Source organism: Oryza glaberrima, chromosome 5 (genome assembly GCF_000147395.1).
Source record: "Oryza glaberrima chromosome 5, OglaRS2, whole genome shotgun sequence".
In the NCBI taxonomy this organism is placed as follows: Eukaryota; Viridiplantae; Streptophyta; class Magnoliopsida; order Poales; family Poaceae; genus Oryza; species Oryza glaberrima.
In genome coordinates, this window is record NC_068330.1 from 20,831,238 (window position 1) to 20,842,368 (window position 11,131).

Here is an 11,131-nt window from a genome sequence, read left to right on the forward strand (position 1 = left end):
GGCTATCCTCCTGTAGCACCAGCATCCTACCGCGTCGCCCTCCGACCTTCCACGTCGCTTCCTGGATCACGTCCCCGACGATCTTTCGGTACTGTTGGCACTCCCGGTTGGTCCTCTTGACCCCAACGTCGGTCGCTGCCTCATTGCCATCATCCTCGACTTGGCTAATGTACTTCTTCCCGGTAGCGCGAGCATCATCGAACTTGTAGAGGAGGAGGCCGAGCACGTATGCCGCCGCCTTGTGGCCCGCGGTGGCTGCCTTATTGAGGAAGAGGAGTCCTTGCTCCATGTCCTGATGCGCGAAGACGAGCGTGACACCGGTGATGAAGCAAGCGTCTGGGTTGCCAGCGCCAACAAGGTGGTTGACGATGGCGAGATAGCGCTCATTCTCCATCCACTTCATGTTGTCCAGCCTCTCCAGCGGCACACACCTCCCGACATCACGTTCCTTGGCCGCCGCGTGCATGGCCTTACACCTGCAGCATGCATACACCCAGAGACATACACAAGTCAATAAAAAAAATATTGTTATATGCATATATAAAAAAAACATATATTAACAAGTTAACATACGTGGCACGTAGGCTGAGTAGGTCGGCAATAGGCTCCGGCGAGGTGGCAGCGACGAGGCAGGCGATGTGGACGACATTGTCGTGGCAAAGCGCCAACTCTTTCATTGTTGCCGACGTTGCTGATGGCCTATTCATCTGCTTTGCCTTCGCCCTCGCTGCCATGCTCCGGGTGGACACCATGGCACCTTACGCGCAAGACACACGGTACGTGAGCTCACTTGGATGTGTTAATTAGTCACTGCTTGGTCGATCCCTTCTTAAACTCTCGTAACAATAGCCTTGTTTAGCTATTTATAACTTGGACCATGATTATTCACCTGTTACTAGTAGCAAACGTACACGGAATTGCTTAATGTCAGCCAAAATTAGATTTGAAACGAACGCATAAAAAGATTACACACCTTATCTCATTTAATTTCTTCTCTATTATTACAAAAGTTGAATTGAATAAAAATGTTCCCATCTAAATCTATGGCATGTGGTAGTATGTCCGATTGCTAGCCCGCCTGATTCCCGCACACCTACGTGCTGCCAATTCCGATTCTGATTTCTTCATCCATCGTCTCTTGTCGTTCATCCTCAGGTCGAACACTGCTTGGCCGCTGTTGTTGCTCCTGATTAGGAGTACTTCAAGATGAGCTCCGACGCTCCTAAGTGTGATTCAAATTAATTGATCGATTTGCTGTTTTGGCAAGGTGACATGAAACAACTTATAGATCGCTACAGTGAAATTTACGCTTGAAATCAATGCGTCATAATAGATTCATGCGTTCTTCCATTCGTATACTGACACCAAGTGGAAGTATACCAAGGATTGCTAGGAAAACCAATACTACCATTGCGCTGAATAAAATGCTGAAAATATTCATCGTTTTTATTAGATGCAGACGTGCAGTTACGTGTGCCTATAACCACCTTGCCAAGTTAGTATCAGTTGTTAAAATCAACTTCATCTTTCAACTTTGGATTACAAGTAAGAATTTCAAGGAAGAAGTTCATTGAGTACAAAAGGGGTATTTTATTCAATTTTGTTATTTGTTATTAGTTGCTTCTTTTTCTTATTTATCAATCAGTTTAACTCAGAAATGTAAATGTTATAAATGTTTTACTTGTGTGAGAGGAGAGAGGATTGATAAGAGGAGGGATCGAGTTGTAGGGACTTATAGGAAGTCTTGGATACGTGAAAATTGAGAAAATATTTCACAATATAAGTAGGATTGTTCTATCTCCCTCTAAACCTCTTAGAATAACTGTTCTACATGGCAAGTGGTCCATGGAAGCGTGCTCTCCCTCCACCCCCTCCCCCCCCCCTCCCCGTCCGATCTCCTCGACCCTATCTCTACCTCCGTCTATCTCGTAAAAAAATATCATCTTTTCTTTAAAATTGTATTGAAGACATTCTTTTTCTCCATAATGTAATTTTGTTTGTGTATGTGTCTAAGACACTAATTTTACTCCTTTTATAAAAAAAACATGTCGCACTTATGAAATCCTAAATTCATTGTATAAACTTCTATGGGCATTGTCCAACATGGAACATGGCAAGTGCACTCACACAAGTAGCTATAAATAATGACCTTATTTCACACAAGGTAGTAAAATAGTATTAAAAGGCTAGAAATTGTAGACTACATACATAAAAATATGTAATGATAAAAGAAAATACACACATTTAAAACATGTAGGCGTATTAATTTTAGTACAATTGTATATCAGCTATATCGGACACCATGATGGGACACTCCCATCCCCTTCTATAATAGTGGATTATCTCGTGCGTTGATAGGGAACATATGCCAATTATAATCCTAACGACAACAATCGGGGTCCCTAAATGAGTATGGAGATAAGTTTATTTCATATGTTTATCACACAATCAAGTGTAAATGTGAACCTATTTCACATAAGATGGTTGAATAATATTAAATAACAATAAATATAGAATATGTAATGTAGGAAAAACCATAAGTTTAAAACATGTTGCCATACTAATTTGCGCACAAATAAATGCATATGAGGATATAACAGGGAGCGGGATGGTGCAGGCAATCTTGTTCCCTCTGTGCAATAGAGGATTTTCTAGTGGTTTGACAAGGAATGGGTCCCTATTGCAATACCTATACAACAGTTTCCTTCTCCTTTTATAATTGCTAACCTGTTTTTTTGTCGATGGTAGGAACCAACTCTCCATTGGATTTGTGAGTAGATTTACGCTAGTACCATCTTCTTCTTTTCCAACTCTGTGGTGACAACAACAACAACACTGTGTTAAAGTTCAAATAAAATAGAGGGCGAGCGGACGAGGGATGGGAGAAGAGGAACTGAGGAAGAGTCTTACGTAGAGGGATGCCAACCACGGTGGTAGATCGTGACGGGCGGCGGGGTGGTCGACCGTGTGGAGAGGAGGGGAATGAGCGTGGTAAGTGATATATAGGGCCAAGGAAATCCAATTAGTTGGTGGTGAGCGGTGGTAGCATCTGGAGACGTGGAAGACACTGGTGTGAGAGATCTATACGAGAAACTATAATATGTTGGTGGTTAAATTGGAGGTGCAGGGAGTAGGATGGGAGAGGAATGGGTGGCAAGGGAAGCATGAATTGAAGGGAACCATGGGATAAAGTATAACGGCTATATCATGGCAATGTGGGGAGAGTGATAGAGCGCGAGGAGAGTGGGTTGCTAGGATTATCTTGAAAGAATGTGAGTGTTTGGACCGTTGGATGGAGGTAGGTTTTCTAGTGTAATAAAATGATACCTTGTTTAGATCCAATCCTGGAATCCGATTAGTAGGCGGTGAGTAGTGGTAGCTTTTGGAAACACGGAAGAGACTAGTGTGAGAGATCTATTCAAGGAAGTGTAAGATATTGGTAGTAAAATTGGAGATGTATGGAGCGGGATGGCTAAGGAAGGGGTGGCAAGGGAAGTATGAATTGAATGGGAGTATGAGATAAGGTATAACGGATGTGGCACGGCAACGTGAGGAGTGTGATAGAGAGAAAAGAGAGTGGGCTGCTAGGATTGTCTTGAAAGGATGTGAGTGTTTGATCCGTTGGATGGAGTGGGTTTGCTAATTATACCTTGTTTAAATCCACTCCTGGAATCCGATTAGTACGTGATGAGTGGTGATAACTTCTGGCACTACAACAAAAACGTCATGCAAAGGCAATTTTTAAAATGACTTTAAAATCAAGAGTTCTAAAGTGTAGAGACATCTTTTAGAGGCACTTTAAATATTGTCTAAAACGCTTTTAATCTAGAGACACTTTTAGCACAATTTATTAAATTTATCTTGTAGAGGCACTTTTTTCAACACTTTAAAATTTGCCTTATGTAAAGGCATTTTTTGAGACATTTCAATCTCTATAGAGGCACTTATAGGAAATTTAATCTAAGCTAATTAACTACATAAAAGTAACACGCTGCACATATGTACAAGTAATAGCATGAGGTTGAGATGGTTAGACCATTCAAGTTAAAAATAATATATGCAATAGGTCTAAAGTTCAAGGATTGGCAATTGCAAGGGAAGTGATTTTTTTTTCTTTATTACATTGGTTTGCCATGGTTTTGGAAGATTTTAATGCCTTTAGAAAATGCCTATACTCTCTTATAAATATTAAAAATGTGCCTCTATGAAAGTGCCAGAAGGCATAGAGACATTTTGTAAAGTGCATCTAGAGTATTCTAGAGACATTTAAAAGTGCCTCAATTCACTAGAAAGCATTTGAGACATTTTTGAAAATGCCTCTAGAATATTCTAGAGACATTTAAAAAGTGCCTCTATATTATTAGAGAAATGTCTCTTCCATGCATTTTTGTTGTAGTGTGGAGACACGAAACACGCTGGTGAGACGTCTATACGAGAAAGTGTAAGATGTCAATGGTAACATTGGAGATGTAGGGAGTGGGGTGGCTAAGGAAGGGGTGACAAGGGAAGCATCAATTGAAGGGGCCCATAGGATAAGGTATAATGACTATGGCGTAGTAACATGAGGAGTGCAGTGTGGCAATGTGAGGAGTGTGATAGAGAGCAAAGAGAGCATGTTGCTAGTATTACCTTAGAAGGATGTGAGTGTTTGAACCACTGTATGGAGGTGGGTTTGCTACTGTTGTAGAACCTTGTTTAGATCCAATCCTCCAAAATTAATTTGTTATTATTTAAGAAAAGAAAAGGTAATTAAATGCCATAAGCCCCTTGTCACTTCACTTTGAATCATATAGTTCATATTTGAGTAAGGCCAAATTGATTTTAGTCTTTTCTTTAGCTCACCTATTTTGTGCCATAACTTTTATTTTAACCGGTGTATCCCACGTATCATACTTCACGTTTTTGTCATCATTTTCTATCACAAATGTAGATAACATTTTCTACCACAAATGTAGACAATATTTTCTATCATAAATGTAGACAACATTTTCTACATAGAAAAAAAATGAAACAAATGATTGCCACATTTTTTTTAAAATAAAATATGTTGATACATAGATTCAACCAAAACAACCCAGGTCGTCGTGGCTTATCAAATTCTGGTAATGAACATTTCAGATTTCATATGAAGCGACAAAACACCCTCGAATTTTACTTCTACTATATTGGGTTCTACAATTTCAATTTAGGAAAGATTTGCTACGCTCAACATACCATACTCTTGAGATTATGACGACACAAATTTTCACAAACTACAAATGGAGATTTAGCAAAAGGTTTGCTTTTAATTTTTTACCTAAGCAATGTTTGGTTTTCACTATGCTTGGTTTTAGTTTTTCCACCATCTTTATATATGTGGTGCTACAGCTTGAATGGTGACCTTTGTAATAAGTTATGGCAGGATGCTTCGAGCTAAAGGTTGGATTAATTTTATTATCATAAAAATATTTGGATTGAAAGAACTTGGTTTGCTATCATATCAAAATATTGACAATACTAAAATCTAGGCAAATATTGATTGATCTGCCATTGCAACCATCCTCACCACTGCCATCGTCCTCCCAGGTCCCGACAACCACCGTGAGCTCAAATGAAGCTTCTGTGCTGGCGTCTCGCTCCACGACGGCGCACAAGAGCGACCCGTACACAAGATCATTGGAATGTGCTTGCTAGCCGGCGACCTCAAGAAGCAGCATGGGTATTCATGACGACGAGGCCAATGAGGAAACGATTGTAAAAGTTAGTGTTGACATAGGGACCCAAAGGAAAATTTGACTAATCACCATCGGTGACTGCGATTCTAAACTTTTGTGTTCCGAAGGCCGTATTCTAATTATGGGCTGGATATTGCGTCCTCTACGTAAACTTTGGGCCTAGGTGATGGCCCAACACCCTCTTTCTCACTTATAGGCCAGGCCCATATTCCAGTCCGCATGGACGTGGGAGTTTTGTTTTGGAGGGCCCACCTGATTGTAATCCCTTTCCGAGGAAATGGGCCGGATTTTGAGCTGGCTTCAGATGTTGTGGGCCGAAAACCATTGCTTCCTCGCTTATAAATTTGTTTTATCTACTAAAAATACCCTGCACATTGTAATGGACTTTCTTATAGAAAAAATGGTCTATCAATCATTACGCATATTATACCAAAGCAAATAACACTTATAATTTTTTTATGATTTTTCTATTATACAAACATACCTCATATAATGCAATGGGTTAAAATTGTGTCCATTATGTCATATCACTTTAGACTAAGATTACACATACTGATTTTATTATATATACATATATATATATATATATATATATATATATATATATATATATATATATATATATATATATATATATATATATATATGATTTTTAGAGAGCAAAGGACAAGACATGAGAGAGTGGGGACTGACTAAAGAGGCTCACTGTTAGGTTGGTGGTGCTGGTGGCCGGCCAGTGGCCACCACCACTAACTCTTTTTAATCTAGTATAGATAATCAGTGCTGACCTGGTTTCTATTTCTTGAAGGGGTAAAGTGTATTCCTACGTGTTTATATGGTGAGCGTGGTCAGTTTATATATATACATTTGCAGTTATATTTTTTCTATTAAAAACTCTACTTTTTGCATATTTTTCTCTTATTTGAGAAGAGTCCCGTCAACCAATTAGATCTTATATGCATTTATTATTCAGAGCAGTTTACTGGCTTTAGTTCTGGGGCCAACTTCAAAGGAGTGAAAAGGACACGGAAATCATATATGTTGCATGCTAGATTTTAATCAATAATCATGTAGTTTTTGCTAACTTTAAATGGAGATTTAGTAATAAATTGAACTTTGAATAAGCTACTATTTTTGTTAGTGAGACCAATGATAAAAAAAAAATCAAAGTGACTTAAAACCAGAGGATCCACATCCTCGACGTTAAACTTCTGTTGCTGAACTGCATGCTTACCACTGTTTTGCTCTCACACGCATCAAATGCACGCAAGGCGCATGCATGCAAAAGAGCGTTACGTGCGCGCTCAGCCTTTGTCGCGCGCGCGCGGGGATCGGTCGTCAGATCACATGATCAGCTAGCAAAATCTGCCGCCAATTGCATGTTGGTTGTGGCTAAGCTACCTGTTCTTAATTAGACAAGAACAAAATGGAGGGACAAAAAGGGTGTCATGTGTTCATCTACAGCTAGATCGAGCCAATTATGCAAAGCACGCACGATCGATGCATATGGATCCCAGCTAGCTTAGCTAGTACGTGCCGTGTGCGACCACACTCCTCATTTTCTTTGTTGGAATTGCTAAGCCATCAAATTCGACGGAAATATATGGGCAAAATCTGGTAAATTTTCAACCTTCGGATCTACTTTTTGCGATTCATCCTCCAAGAAGTTTTTTCTAAGAAATTGGACAGGTTTCGCTAAAATTCGAACAAGTTAGTGCCAAATCAATAGAATATGAAATTCAATAGACTATGGGATTTCTTTTGCCTGTAAAAATATCCTACCGGAACCTAAAATGGTAAACGTGGAATTTTGTGAATCTCGTAAATTTAGTTACAAAATTGTAAACCCGGTTCGAAATTGAAGCGAAAGTTGGAGAAACACCAGTGATGTGGTGGTGAAATCATGAGTGTATGACTCCACACCCACCCGAATTTATATTCTAGTTCCTAGGAATCTTACACATATGTAGCTGGGCTTCTAATAGAATTTTACTAAGATCAAATATGTGCCGTAGGTTTTCATCTCCTAGAGTGTGTGTTAGGGGAGTGTATTCGTGACGGTGTGAGTGTGGTGTTACGTGTACAGTGATCAGCAGTGAAAACCTAGAAAAAACTTATTGAGGGTCCACTACATACTAATTATGTAGTTGTTGGTTGGTATACTAACTAAACTAATATAGTATAAATTAAACTAGGATTGAATAATTTACCTGGTGTCATGTGATCCGGGTAGTAGTGATATGTGTGCGTGTGCCTTTGTTGTGTAATCGAAAAAACTAAAAGAAAAAAAAATGAAGCGAAAGTTAGCTAGCTAGGAGATCGATAGGTAGTGTAAATCATATATGTAGTGAAAACTTAAAAACTACCGTTCAATTAAAAAAACGGAATTGCTAGAGGACTGTCGACAGTTTTCTTGAGTGAAAACTGTCAAATTTTTTAGCCGTCGATTCTGCTTTAAGATTTGTACTGAGATATTTTGCTATTAGATCTAAACCCTCTTTTCACAAGCTAGTCCCATCATTACATGTTTATGGTAGATTTGTTTACATGCTAGTTACATCGTAGTTACAATTACATTGTAACTATAGTGTAACTACACTATAAATATATTGTTATCTCTATATAAATTACATATAAAGTTGCATATATTATTTTAATACATATATATAAGTTATTATTATTATAGTATAGTTCTAGTGAAATTATATACTATAGTTAGATTTGAAAGTTTTTCCTAAAAAAACACTCGACAGTTTTTTACCTAGTGCCTTAAAAAATAATCGCTTTAGACTCACGCATTAATTTTTGGATCCAACTGTATTTTCCCACGATCGAGAGAGGTACGTTTTCTTACCGCGCGGTAGCGTACAGCGTGAGAGCGCGCGGCCGTTCCCCTGAGTTCCGAGGCCCTGACTGGTCCACGTGAACGCATTCATGCGCTGCGCGGGCCGGCTGCGCCGGCGCGCCGGCTCCAGCCGCGCGCGCCGCGGGGCTTTGCTGCTGTGTTTGTCAGCCAATGGGGTCGTCGACGTCGCGCGCCCACAGGTGACGCCTCCGCTGGCGCTGGCGCCATATGGGCGCGCATGGCCAATGTCCCCCATGCCATGCATGCGCACCTGCGCGGCGCGCGCGCTCCTGGCACCTAGGGGGATCTATCGGTCGCCACAGCTAGCGGCACAGATCAGGCTATGCGTACGCTTTGCAGTGCGATCGATGCATGGGCCGCGCGGCCGGCGATCGATATCGGTCGCCTGGCTTGCTTTGCTTTAGGCTGGTCCTGCATGCAGTGCATGCATGCATCCATGCAATGCATATGGTGGTCGGTCGTCGGCACCACGTACAGCTGCATGCAGGATGGATGGATGGATGCACGGATGATGGATCCAATTACCTGTAGATTCTCATCATGGAGACAAGAGTACACAGTGCCAGAATGGATGAGTAAAACTACCGTACTCATAATAAGCAGATTCTGTAACGGGAACTTCTTCAAGACGTCGTCATCCTTCTGAGACAGACTTCACGTAAGAGGATCTCAATCTATGGATCGATCCACATTCACCACAAGAAATCAATGCTATAGATTTAACATGTTAGCCTTGATAGCAAGTTGGTGGCGCGCGCTGATGAGTACTTGCAGGCATAGGCACCACTGCACGCCTCTACTACGCAGGGTTGGAGTTGGGAGTAGGCAGCTAGTGATAGGTTGGACCTGGTTTTTATCCGGCCGGCCAGTTTTTGCAAGCAGAGCCATGACCCATGAGAGGAGAGGTCCTCGTACACCGTACACACGTGGGAGTGCTTCTGTGCTGCGCGGTGGACCAGCGTGTGCCCATGCATTGCATTGCCTGAGACAGGTCACCGCCTATCCGGCTATAGCTATCCCGCTTTCTCGCTCTCTCATCACCGACCTTTTCGTTGCTCCCCATCAGTAGCGGGGCTAAAGAAAAAGAAAAACTACAAATAAACTGCCGCAAATGTTTTACTCCCTCCGTCCCATAATAGTTAGCATTTTAGATTATTTAGTACAGAGACGGAGCTAGAACAAAACGAAACAGGTTCCACTCCCTTGCTTTACTTTGGTTTGAATCAAATTTAGCTTGATGCGGGTACCTAAATTTAAACTAACGGGATATAAATATATGGTGAAAATAGATAAACTATAGGTAAAAATTCTTTTGAACCGGGTTCCTAGACACCCCCTCTATACTAGCTCCGTCCCTGATTTAGTATAGATTAAAGTTTAATAAAAAAAACCATAATATCTCTTATTGAATAATGTATGATGGGAAGTTGAATGATGGTTGAGGGTGAAATATAATGTGAAAATTTTTACATGGAAAAAAATTGATAGGACAACTAGCATTTCATAGTGTAACTATTTTGTATAAAATTTGAAGAGTAAATTGCATATTGGGTCACTATTTTTTACCACTCTTTCAGCTTGGACTAGGGGTATATCTACATTTTCATATTGGACCAGGTAAATTTACAAAAGTTTCACCTTGGGGCTGTTCTCACACCTACAGCTCCCTCTCTCCTCTTTGTGCTCTTTCACTCTCTCTATTCCCTCATCGGATGCTGGGTGGGCTCAAGATGCAGTGTAGCATGAAGCTGTCGGTCGAGCTCGACTTAAGTGAGGCACCAGAGCTATTTGGACTAAGGTCAAGCATTGAGTTGGGCTCAAGGTTGAGCGCGGCACTGACGACAGCGCGACAGTGTTCAAGGTCATGGTCAAACGCGTAGTGACGCCAGTGTGGCTTGGTGGACGCTTCCATCCAATGCCGATGCTGATCCATCCATTCACCGACGGACTAACCATCCATTCATTTGTCTCGGACACATTGATCTCCATGCTGTTGGGTACATGGCAGGCTTGCTGGTCACCTTCCTAATGGAGAGGATCAGCCGATCAAGCCGTTTGCTAGCCAGGCGCCAGGTTCGTCACATTCCTAATGGGGCAGCCGGTGCAGTTCGGTGATGATTAATTTGGAATATGGAGAATAGGAAGGAGAGCTGGAGGTAGAAGAACCAGCCCAAAGTGAAGAAGTGAAGCAATGGGTAAACATAAGTGGTCCAAAGTGAAAATATTTGTTTACCCCTAGTCCAACTTGCAACAGTGGTAAAAAAAAGAGGTCCAAGATGCAATTCACTCAAATTTGAATAATAAAGAGATAAGTATTTTGGAACAGAGGTAATAAGTGAAAAATTTTCGAATAACTCTAGTATATTATAGTTGTAATATAATTTTATCATAACTATATTATAACTTATAATATAACTTGTATTGAAATATTAAAAATAAGTTTAATTTTTTATCAAGTATACATATCAATTATGCTATAATTATATTATAGTTATAACTATAATGTAGTGTAATTATATTGGAAAATATTTTCACGTAGATATGAATTTAT